Here is a 13,084-nt window from a genome sequence, read left to right on the forward strand (position 1 = left end):
TCTGGGTACCCTTCACTCAGTTTCCCCTAATGGTTACATTTTGTGTAACTATAGTGCAGTATCAAAACCAGGAAATCCATGTCGGTACAAATATAGAACTATTCCATAACCACAAAATTCTGGCTTATATTTTCCCTTTACAATCACATGTACTCCTTTTTCTCCACTTACCATTTAACCTCTGACAAGTAATCTGTGTTCCATCTCTATTTTTTGTCACGTTGAGAAATGTTATATAAATGGAGTCTACAATATGTGGCCTCTTGAGATTGGCTTTCCTCACTCTGCATAAATGCCCTTGAGACCTATACAAACTGTTGCGTGAAGCGATAGTTTTTTCCTTTTCCTTTTTATCTTGAAATAATTATAGATCCACAGAGGATTGCAAAAACAGTACAGAGAACCCCTGTTTTCCACAACGGTACCATCTTAGGTAACTATAGCACAATGTCAAAAGCAGGAAACTGATATTGGTACAAGCCACAGATCTTATTCAGATTTTATCAGTTTTATGTGCACTCGTTTGTATGTTAATGTCTATGTAGTTCTATGCAATTTTAACATGTGTAGATTCATAGAACCAACACCATAATCAAGATTCAAAACTACTCGATCACCACTCAGATCCTTGCGTTACCCCTTTATGGTCCCCATCCCCCTTCCCTCTTCTACTCCATCTCTAACCACTGACAGCCGTTAATCTGTTCTCCATCTTTATAATTTTGTCATTTCAAGAATGTCATATCAATGGAATCATGCACCTATAACCTTTTCAGATTGGCTTTTTTCCCCCACATAGTGTAATCCTTGAGATCCATTAACTTGTTGCTTGTATCAATAGATTTTTCTTTTTTTCTTGAGGAATGGTATTCCATTGTTTCTTTCAGGACATTTTGCTTGTTTCCATTTTGGGGCTATTACAAAGGAATCTACCATGAACAATCACATACAAAAAGTGTGCATGTGTGTGTGTGTTTAAAAAGCCCAGCCTCCAGACTAAGTAGATCAGGATCTCAAGGGTAAAGCCTGACATCAGTTTTTTAAAAGTTTCCTTGAGAATTCTCATGTGCATCAAAGATTTCTAAAACTTAATTTAGAACCTAAAATCAAAAGCCTTAAAACCTTAAATTTTAGAAATCTGTAAATTCTGCAGAATCATTTGTTAGCGACAGTATCATTATTATGAAACTGCGAGATGCTAGGCATTGTACGTATTTAAACCTCTTAACCCTGTGCGGTATATATTTTACTCTCCCTTTACATATGAGGAGGCTGAGAGGTGGGTGAAATGGGTAATTGTGGTAAAAAGGTAAAAACATCCTTAAAATTTTTTTTTTCAATGTTGATTTATTTTTGAGAGAGAGAGAGAGAGAGAGACAGGGCACGAGTGGGGGAGGGGCAGAGAGTAAGAGGGAGACAGAGAATCTGAAACAGGCTCCAGCCTCTGAGCTGTCAGTACCGAGCCCAACTCCTGGCTGGAATTCACGGACTGTGAGATCATGTGCTGAGCCAAAGTCTGACACTTAACGGACTGTCCTTTTATAAAATAAGTAAGTCCTGGGAATGTAATGTACAGCATAGCAACTATATATGATTATAATGTATAGTATGTATATAATAATATATGTAGTATAATGTAATATAGTATGATTATTATATGAATATAATGTAGTATAGATTATGGATTATATATAATCTATATCTATATATATATAATCTATAATCTATAATATATTATAGATTATATGTAATGTAATACCGTATTGTATATTTGAAATTGCTAAGAAAGTAGATCTTAAAATTTCTTATCACAAGAAAAAAATTGTGACTCTGTGGCAATGGATGTTAACTAAACTAATTATTAGGGTAATCATTTTGCAATATATACAGATGTGAAATCATTATGTTGTACACCTGAGCCTAATATATGTCAATTATTTCTTAAAAGAAAAAAATCATTCCTTAGAGATATCTGTTAAGCATCCTATATTATAAATTAATTGTAGTTCAAGAGAGAAAACTTTCAAGAAAGGGGTATTCTTTTCTCCTTTTAACTCAAGAAAATATTTTAGGATAGAACTTCAAAGAACCTTACAGGAAAAAAAAATCCCACAATTTATAAATTATAAAGAAAAAAGGATTTGTTTTCAAAACTGTATCTTACACAATTAGGAGCCAAGTGAACTTAATTACCATGCAAATGATTCAGAAAGGCAAATTAACTGTAGTAGGATACTTTGGTCTATATCCGAATTTTGATTCTCTATATCCATACGACTCAGTGAAATGTGAACAAAGAAAAAGGAAATGATCTATATCTCGGGATAGCCACATTCATTGGCCAAGCTACCTTACTAAAGTGTGTGGACCAGAAGGAAGTGAGGGAGAGAGACTCCAAAATCTCTTCAAGTAGAAGTTTTGAGAAGACTGTCCTAGTGCTTCACAATACCACATGCCAGGGATACCAAGTGTCAGCATAGAATGTTCACTGAATTATTTGATTATTGGATAATTGTCAGATGGCCTGAGAGAGAGAGAGAGAGAGAAAGGAAGAGAGAAAATGATGGCTTCAGCCTTTGCCTGTGAAGTTCACAGTTTGAGCCTGCCAGATCTTCCCTTCCTGACTGCATGTCTTGCAGATTTTGGATTTGCTTAGACGGCCCTCATAATCAAAGAAGCTAATTCCTTGTGAACACACACACACACACACACACACAGAAAGAGAGAGAGGGAGAGAAAGAAGATTGAAGGGTTGGGGCTGAAGACATAAATTTTGGGAGTCATGATTGTAGAGATGCTTATCTCACAAAATTGGTTGGGATCACCAAGAGAGAGTACATAGAGAGAACATGAAGGGAAATGATTGAGTCCTGGATGGCCCAACATTTAGAGCTCCAACAGAGCAGGGAAGCCAAAAACAGCATGGAAAAGGAGTGGTCCCTGAGGTAAGAGAGAACGAGAGGACTGTCATGTCACAGAAGCCCCTAGAAGACAGTGTTTCAAGAAAGGAGAGGCCAAATGAGTCTAATACTGGTGAACTGTTGAGTAAAGTAAGGTGGCCATTGGATTTGATAATGACAATGACTCAGTGTTTGTATAATACATTTTGGAACACTTTTGTGAAAACTGGAATGTCAGTTTTTTCTTACATGAGTCATTGGGAGGTTGTTATGGTCATTATTATCTTTCTTTTCTTTAATTTTTTTTGACATTTATTTATTTTTGAGACAGAGAGAGACAGAGCATGAACAGGGGAGAGGCAGAGAGAGAGGGAGACACACAATCGGAAGCAGGCTCCAGGCTCTGAACCATCAGCCCAGAGCCCGACGCGGGGCTCAAACTCACGGACCGCAAGATCGTGACCTGAGCTGAAGTCGGACTCTTAACCGACTGAGCCACCCAGGCCCCCCTACCTTTCGTTTCTTAATGAGGAACCTAGGTTCAGATTTCAGGGAATGGCTCAAGCTTAAAGTAGTTAATTATGGCAGACCTGGGTGAGAACCAGATTTCTTCATTCCAGATAGGTTCTCTGATTCTAAATCCTGGTTGGCATAGGAATCACCTGTGGAGCTTTCTAAAAATGGAGCTACTCCGAACCTACTACAAATATGTCTCAACAAGGAACTCTGGGGAATGAGCTTTAAAAAGAAAGAAATACAACTCAGAAGTTCTAATGAGTGGCCAGGATTGAGGGTCACTCAATTAGTTTGTAGTGTGTTCTGAGCAACCTTACAATTAGACTTCCTAGGATTAAAGTCTATGCAGTGTTTGCTTAACCTAGTTCACAAAGATCAGCTGAACTGTCTTTGAGCTTCCTCAGGGTGGAAATGCTAATTAACCCAACATGTTAATGCCTCAGTTCAATCTGCTAAGGTGTTTTTCTTATAATTAGTCTCCTGCTTCTGAGTGGAGAAAGCATTTCCCCAAAGACACTTCTTTCCTTTGCAATTGAACCTCCAAATTAAACTTAGTTGTCTCATCAGGTGAATTTCCATGACCAGGTCCTCAAGAATCATTTTGGGGTAGAGATGAGACTGATGGGAACGTGTGGAGATAATGATCTATTGTAAGTTCATGAAATAAGAATGGTGTCCAAAACAGTATTTTTACCTATTACAAAAGAGAAAAATGTGCTTTATAGGTAATTTAAAACAAGGACTCAAATTTATTAAATTCTGAGGTAATTTTTCTAAAATTTTAGCAACATATGTTCACTCACTGGGCATTTCCAGCCTTTCCTTCCTTCCCTCTTTTCTTTCTTTCTTTCTTTCTTTCTTTCTTTCTTTCTTTCTTTCTTTCTTTCGCACAAGCAGGGTAAGGGCAGAGAGAGAGAGGGAGAGAGAGAATTCCAAGCAGGCTCTGTACTGTCAGTGCAGAGTCCAATGCAGGGCTCTAATTCATGAGCCATGAGATCATGACCTGAGCCAAGATCAAGAGTTGGACATTTAACTGACTGAGCCACCCAGGCACCCCCATTTCCAGCCCTTCTGTAAGAAGAGGTCCTGCTGTACCTCTTTTTTTTCCTGGGAGTGGTCAGTCCACACTAGAGCAACCTCAGGTCTAATCCTTAGACATGGCCCCTCAGAAGGACCGTTTTGCATTTGCCTTTCATTTATTATTCGACAATGTATTTTTCCACCTCTTCCTCTAAGGACTTAATGCACATTAGAATCACCTGTGAGTTTTTTAAAAAAATGATGCCTATGCCCCTACCTCAAGGAGTTTGATTTCCTTAGCTGCTGCTTCTATAACTGTATGTTTGGACTTGTACAGTAGCCTCCCCAACTTTAGTCTGTTAGCAAACTAATATATACTACATATTCCTGACAGGTAAATCTTTCTAAAACCTAAATTGATGTGTTTAAAAGATTAAAGGTAAAAAATGATCTTCTGCCTCTCCTCACTATGCACAAAAATTAACTCAAAACAGATCAAAGATTTAACTGGAGGAGCTGAAAGTATAAAATTCTTAGATGAAAACCTAAGAATGAACTTTGTGACCTTGGATTAGACAATGATTTCTTAGATATGACACCAAAAGCACAAGGAATAAAAGAAAAAATAGATAAGTTGGGCATTATTAAAATTAAAAACTCCTGTACCTCAAAGGACACCCCCATTTCCCACACACTGGGAAAAAATTTCCAAATATATATCTGATAAGAGATTTGTATCTAGACATATAAAGAGCTATTACAACCTAATACAAAGATAAATAACCCAATTTAAAATAGGCAAAGGAAGAGGCATTTCCCGAAAGATAGGTGATGGCCAATAAGCAGATGAAAAGATGCTCAACATCATTAGTCATCAGGCAAATGCAAATCAAAATCACAATGAAATAACACTTTGCACCCAGTAGGATGGCTATAATAAAAAAGTTAGATAATGACAAGTGTTGGTGATAAGATGGGAAAATTGGAACCCTCGTTCATTGGTGGGAATATACAATAGTGCAATAGCTTTGGAAAATAGTCTAGCAGGTCCTCAAAAAGTTCATCATGGAACCATATGACCCAGCAATTCCACTCCTGGGTACTTATACCCAAGAGAATTGAAGACATGTATCCACACAAAAACTTGTATGCAAATCTTCAGAGCAGCATTATTTATAATAGCCAAAAGGTGGAAACAATCCAAATGTCCATCAACTGATGAATGGATAAATAAAATCTGATATATCCACACAATGGAATGTTATTCATCAATAAAAAGAAATGAAGTACTGATAACATGCTGCAACATGGATGAACTTTGAAAATATACCAAGTGAAAGAAGTCAGTTCCAAATGACCATATTATCACATGACTCCATTGATATGAACTGACCCAAATAGGCACATCTATAGAGACAGACAGTATATTAGTGGTTATCTAGGGTTGGAGGGACAAGAGGTAGTGGGGAGTGATGGTTAGGGGTAGGGGGTTTCCTTTTAGGTAATGAAATGTTCTCAAATTGACTGTAACAATAGATACCCAACTCTATGAAGATACAAAAAGCCACTGGACTATACACTTAAAGAAATTACCTTCTAAATTGAAGAAGATATAAAGAAATGGAAAAACATTCCGTGCTCATGGATTGGAAGAATAAATATTGTCAAAATGTCAATACTACCCAAAGCTATCTACACATTCAATGCAATCCCAATCAAAATTGCACCAGCATTCTTCTCGAAACAAGAACAAGCAATCCTAAAATTCATATGGAACCACAAAAGGCCCCGAATAGCCAAAGTAATTTTGAAGAAGAAGACCAAAGCAGGAGGCATCACAATCCCAGACTTTAGCCTCTACTACAAAGCTGTAATCACCAAGACAGCATGGTATTGGCACAAAAACAGACACATAGACCAATGGAATAGAATAGAAACCCCAGAACTAGACCCACAAACGTATGGCCAACTCATCTTTGACAAAGCAGGAAAGAACATCCAATGGAAAAAACACAGTCTCTTTAACAAATGGTGCTGGGAGAACTGGACAGCAACATGCAGAAGATTGAAACTAGACCACTTTCTCACACCATTCACAAAAATAAACTCAAAATGGATAAAGGACCTGAATGTGAGACAGGAAACCATCAAAACCCTAGAAGAGAAAATAGGAAAAGACCTCTCTGACCTCAGCCACAGCAATTTCTTACTTGACACATCCCCAAAGGCAAGGGAATTAAAAGCAAAAATAAACCACTGGGACCTTATGAAGATAAAAAGCTTCTGCACAGCAAAGGAAACAACCAACAAAACTAAAAGGCAACCAACGGAATGGGAAAAGATATTTGCAAATGACATATCGGACAAAGGGCTAGTATCCAAAATCTACAAAGAGCTCACCAAACTCCACACCCGAAAAACAAATAACCCAGTGAAGAAATGGGCAGAAAACATGAATAGACACTTCTCTAGAGAAGACATCCGGATGGCCAACAGGCACATGAAAAGATGTTCAACGTCGCTCCTCATCAGGGAAATACAAATCAAAACCACACTCAGATATCACCTCACGCCAGTCAGAGTGGCCAAAATGAACAAATCAGGAGACTATAGATGCTGGAGAGGATGTGGAGAAACGGGAACCCTCTTGCACTGTTGGTGGGAATGCAAATTGGTGCAGCCACTCTGGAAAGCAGTGTGGAGGTTCCTCAGAAAATTAAAAATAGACCTACCCTATGACCCAGCAATAGCATTGCTAGAAATTTACCCAAGGGATACAGGAGTGCTGATGCATAGGGGCACTCGTACCCCAATGTTTATAGCAGCACTCTCAACAATAGCCAAATTATGGAAAGAGCCTAAATGTCCATCAACTGATGAATGGATAAAGAAATTGTGGTTTATATACACAATGGAGTACTACATGGCAATGAGAAAGAACGAAATATGGCCCTTTGTAGCAACGTGGACGGAACTGGAGAGTGTGATGCTAAGTGAAATAAGCCATACAGAGAAAGACAGATACCATATGTTTTCACTCTTATGTGGATCCTGAGAAACTTAACAGAAACCCATGGGGGAGGGGAAGGAAAAAAAAAAAAAAGAGGTTAGAGTGGGAGAGAGCCAAAGCGTAAGAGACTCTTAAAAACTGAGAACAAACTGAGGGTTGATGGGGGGTGGGAGGGAGGGGAGGGTGCGTGATGGGTATTGAGGAGGGCACCTTTTGGGATGAGCACTGGGTGTTGTATGGAAACCAGTTTGACAATAAACTTCATATATGGGAAAAAAAAAAAAGAAATTACCTTCTGAGTTTTTTGAACGCCTTAGCCTGATTTTCACTGTTATCTAGGGTTAGGGCTTCTGCTCTGTTCAAACTTTAGCTTTATCTCCTTTTATCCTCCGTCTGTGCTAGGTGACAGCCAAACTGGACTTCTCCAAATTTCTCCAACAGGTCTTGTGCTCTGCTTTCTTCTTGTAATGTGCCTCCTTTCCCCCTCTGTGTGTCGTGCCATATCCTTAAAAGTCCAAGTGAGGTGCCTTCTCCTCCATCTCTGCCCATCTCTATCCCCATGCTATGTTTGCTCAGTCTGCTATGTGTTTTGATAGAAACACATTTGATGTTAGTTTTGATAGAAGATGGAGGAAAACCTTGCCTCTCCTCCTCCACCTTCTTATTCCCCAGGGTGTCTCTTTCATCCTCTCTTCTTAATTATTGCAAAACATGTGAGAAATGTAGTCAAAACTACTTTTGGGGGAGGAGTGGGAGAGTTCAAAATACACTTGTATTTTTCATTTTGCTTAAGTTGTTTATGAAAATGTTCATATGTTCATATGCTAGAGTGCATCGAGACGCTGACCATCAAGGTCAGGTTGCTCCAACCAGAACATACCTGGAGTGAGAGAAAGCTGGGAGTGAGTCAAGATTCCAGATGTCCGCTTACAAAAGCTCCCCTTTCTCTGGAGGGAGTGGGATGGCAGGCACATTGAGTAGTTCCTCAGCTGGGGGTCCTCCCACACCATCTGCTGGTGACCTTGTGTGACAGCCCATGTGCCTGGTTGCAGGAGGCTGTGGGCAGCTCCCAGACACAAGAGGGGAACAGGAGGACTACCCCTCGATAGCTTTGCCTAGAGTGTCCCTCTCTTCCTTTACTCAGGATGCAGAGGGTACTTTCCAGGTGGCGATAATAAAGTACAAGAGGAACCTAATGATTTGTCTTTAATCACATGTGTTAGTTGTGAAATTAGAAATTTAAGAGGGGAAGCAGGAACACAAAACCCTACTCCGGAATCAGAAAGAAAACTTGAAGAGTGTCAGGTGTGCAATTTTAAGGTCCCAGATTTTTACAGAAACTTGAGAATTCAAGAATTGTTTTGGTTGAATTTACCTTTCCATTCTAAATGTCCCTAAATTAAGATTTTGGAAAATTATAGAAGTTTCTGGTTAAGGTAATCTAAAGTGAAGTTTGCCTTACACTCCAAAGCATTATAGTTTTTTTCTCATTGAAAATTGCTTGAGTAATAGTTGGTGTGGTAAGAAATTCCAGTACTAAGGAAGCAAATATCTGGTTTGTATGTACAGCATTTAGCTGATCATCTCTTTGTGTTTTCTAAACGAAAAAGCACTATACCATGAGTAAAAAGGCGTGGGCTATGGGGTCAGACAAGTCTAGGTTCTAGCCTACTGGGTGTTTTCCCTTGGGTAAATTGCTTAATCTATCTGAGTCTGTTTCTACAATTGCCGACCTCCTGAAAGGATTGTTTATGAGGATTAAACAAGATAATAATGATTAATGATTTAGCATATAGTGTTTGGAACTTGGATAAGTTTCAGCAATTGGGAACTAACAAGAGAAGTGCATATACATGTTCTTTTTTACTCAATTATAAGCCCTTTCAGGACAGCAACCAGTTTTTATACCCGCAATGCCTAACAGAGTTGAGACTCAAAGTTTGTTGAATGAATGAGTGACTGAGCAAGTGAGTGAGTGAGTGGAGTGGTCTTTATTGGAGTCCCTGATATAAATAAGTAATGAAACTTTCAGTGGTGCGATTGTGTCTTGCATTTTTTTTCCTGCATGTTTTTCTTTTTTCTGAAGTCACTTGCTTGAAGTCACGCTGCTTTGTTTTTTTTTTAAAGTAAACTCTACACCCAGTGTGGGGCTTGAACTCAGACCCTGAGATCAAGAGTCACATGCTTCATTGCTTGTTTGTTTTCATAGAAGATTTGATTGAAGTTTGTTTTTTCTGAATGAAGTTTTTATATGCTCTGAATGCTTCACTTGCAAGTGTTTTTTCCCCACTATTTTCCCTTACTGCAGGGTGATGGAGATTTAGAGAACTCAGGGATTTATATCACAGACTTTGTAGTGAAATTAGCACTAGAATGTTTAGGCTTCACAGTCATAGAATTCTTTTTTTTTTTTTTATTTTTTTATTCTGCTAAACTCTCTTTTCTTCTGCTTTTCTATTATGTATAGAGAATCTATTATATAAACATCATCTCTAAAGTTCTTATTTCTTGGGGCACCTGGGTGGCTCAGTCAGTTAAGCTTCTGACTTCAGCTCAGGTCATGACCTCACCGCTGGTGAGTTTGAGCCCTGCGTCAGGCTCTATGCTGACAGCTCAGAGTCTGGAGCCTGCTTCAGATTCTGTGTCTCCATCTCTCTCTGCCTCTCTCCCGCTCACGCTCTGTCTCTTTATCTCAAAAATAAATAAATGTTAAAAGAAAAGGAAAAAAAGTTATTTCTTCACTTCCCACAGGTGAAAAATGGTATTCCAAGTAAGAAGCATCAAAATTAATAAACCATCCAGGTGAAAGGTGAGGCAGTTGATTGATGGTTTATTTAGCCTGCCACCCCTTCTCAGCTTTTAAAACACTTCTATTGTAAAATATCGCACATTTGTTCAGAAACATGCAGCAATGTATCTGTGCAGCTTAACAAGTATTTATAGACACCCATGTAACTGGCACTCACGTTAAGAAATTGAACATTGTGAGCACTTCGTCCCAATCCAGGTATTAATTTCATGTTTTTTAAATTATTTTTAAAAAAATTTTTTGGGGGGGTGGGGCAGCACAGAGCCCGACATGGGGCTTGACCTTGTGAACCGGGAGATCATGACCTGAGCTGAAGTGGGACGCTTAACCGACTGAGCCACCCAGGCGCTCCTCCATGTATTAATTTCTGATCTCAACCCCTATTCTCTCCCCAAAGGTAATTGTTATCTTTCTTTTATGTTAATCATTTTCTTGCTTCTCTTTATAGTTATACTGCTTATGTGTGCAATATCCTTAAACAATATTGTGCAGTTTTTGCCTGTTTTAAAACTGTATATAAATCATACTGTATATACTCTTTTGCATCTTGCTTTTGGCTTTTTGCTCAACATCATGCTGTAAGTCACCATTATTGTTACATGTAGTTGAAATTTATCAATTTTGTTGCTGAGTGATATTCTTGCATGAGTATACAGAATATATACTTTTATCCATTCTACTGAAAATAAGTTGCTTCCTATGTACATTTTCATATATGTATTCTGGTTTACATGTACATACTTTCTCTAGGATATATACCCAGGAACATACTTGCTACATCACTGGGTATGCAGATCTTCAACTTAACTGGATACTACCAAGTTGTTTTCCAAGGTGACAGTACCAACTTACAACCTCACCAACGATGTATGAATAGAGTTCCAGTGGCTCTGCATCTTTAACAACATTTGATCTTTCCTTTTCCTTTTTCCTTTCCTTCTTTTTGTAGCAATTCCACTGCCAGTAGAGTATATATTGTTGTGGTTGGCATTTGCATTTCCAGGATGACTAATGAAATTTAGTGCCTTTTCATTGGCAGTTTGGATTTCCTGTTTTGTGAAGCATCTGTTTAAGTCTTACTCATTTTATTTGTTGGACTGCATACCTTTTTCTCAGTAGATTTGGCCTGTCCTTCCTTTCATGAGTAATATAGGTGGATGTTGACAGAGAATGGAGTCTTGTGGTCATTGCCAACCTTTTTGAAATCTGCCAAAAGCAGTTTAAGTTTTTAGGGAAGAGGTTGTAACCAGTCAGTTCTACTTTTCTGATGTTACCTCCAGGTGGTTCATGAATTTTCTGTCCTTGAGCCTGAGCAAGTGACTCTTGGTAAGATTTGAGTAAGTGCCATCAAGGGAGGGCACAGGAAAACTTTCCTACATGTTGCAATTAGGAAATCATTTAATGGAGGACATCTAAGGATGTTCATTGCTTGGGGAAGGCCTCCAGTTAATTATTACCTAGAAGCCAAAAGCACAGCATGGTCTGATCAATTCCCAAACTGGTGAGTCCCCTTTAATCAGTGTTTTGAAGACATTTAAATTCCCATCAGACTAATTAGTTCATCTGGAAACTAATGTTTACTTGGAAATGAGTCAAATGAGAAGGGGATTCTCTGAAACAATTTCCTGGAGGAATGTGTCTTCCCTCTCCTTAAATAAAGTGGAGGATAGAGAGGAAAAGTAGGATAGAGTTACTTGCTGTTACTAATAAATAAGCTGCTGGAGCATTTCTGTACGTCTTTAAATGTTGTTCTAAACAGAGTTGACAGGTTGACTTTGCAACATAATGGCTGGTAGTTTCTGCATTTGAACATTTTTTTTTCTATCCAGAAAAAAGTTTTTCTTATTAAGAGTATTTTGTTTGTTTGTTTTTTAATAATGCTTGAGATGGTTGAAATTTTGTAAATCTTTATTTCTCAAAGAAAAATGAAATTACAGCTTTTGATTAAACTCCACAAGGGCAGGAGTTTGGGTCTCTTGTATTCACCACTGTTTTTCCAGAGCCTAGAGCAGGGTCTGGTGCATGGCAGGCACTCAAATATTCATTGAATAAATGAATGAATAAATGACTTTCTGGAACTAGGGGGTATTGAAAGCTAATAGCCTAGAACAGAAAGAAACAAAGATGATGCTTATTATTATGTGAACATATGCAGGCACACACAGTCACTGCTTTGATTTGACCATGTTCATGACTTTCTAGGCAAAGAGATGGAAAATTTCTGCCCTTTCGAGGAGAGTGTGTATAAATAACTAATGAGCACGAGAATAGTTTTACAGTCATAAAACTACATACAGTCATATCTTAAAGAAAAGTTTTAGTTCTTGAGGGCAAAAACTGCTTTCCTCTCTTCTATTTCTAAGGATCCTGTGTCTTAGAAATGCCTAATATAGCTCTGTACATGAAAGGTTTTCAAAAAAGTGTGCAAAGTGTGAACATTGTTTCAACACAGTTTACCTGGAATTATAATTTAATTCATTGCAAATCAACACATTCTTTGCAGCATTTTTTGTCTGTTGGAAATAAGCCCTGAGGCAGGAAGGGTGTGGGTGGGGCAGCATCATAATCATCTTTGTGTTCTTAGTGAACATCACGAGGCATATAATAGGACTCAATCATGTCAGTTGAATGCATGAATCGATCCTATAAAGAAGAGTTGAGGAACCAAGGATGATTAACCTGGAGAAGGAGAGGTCTTGGGGAGGAGACAAGATCGTAGTCTTTGGATACTTGAAAACCTAACCTGTGGCAGGGGAGTCAAATGAAGACACTATGTGGATGCTTCTAACAGGCAGATTTTTATTTGTCACACATCAGCAGAGGAACAAC

At 38.4% G+C, this 13,084-nt stretch overlaps 1 pseudogene; it reads right to left on the reverse strand.

The window, feature by feature from the left end:
• Window positions 1–13,084, reverse strand: part of LOC122229299 — a 37,646-nt pseudogene that overhangs the window by 15,000 nt on the left and 9,562 nt on the right.

Source organism: Panthera leo, chromosome C2 (genome assembly GCF_018350215.1).
Source record: "Panthera leo isolate Ple1 chromosome C2, P.leo_Ple1_pat1.1, whole genome shotgun sequence".
Lineage (NCBI taxonomy): Eukaryota > Metazoa > Chordata > Mammalia > Carnivora > Felidae > Panthera > Panthera leo.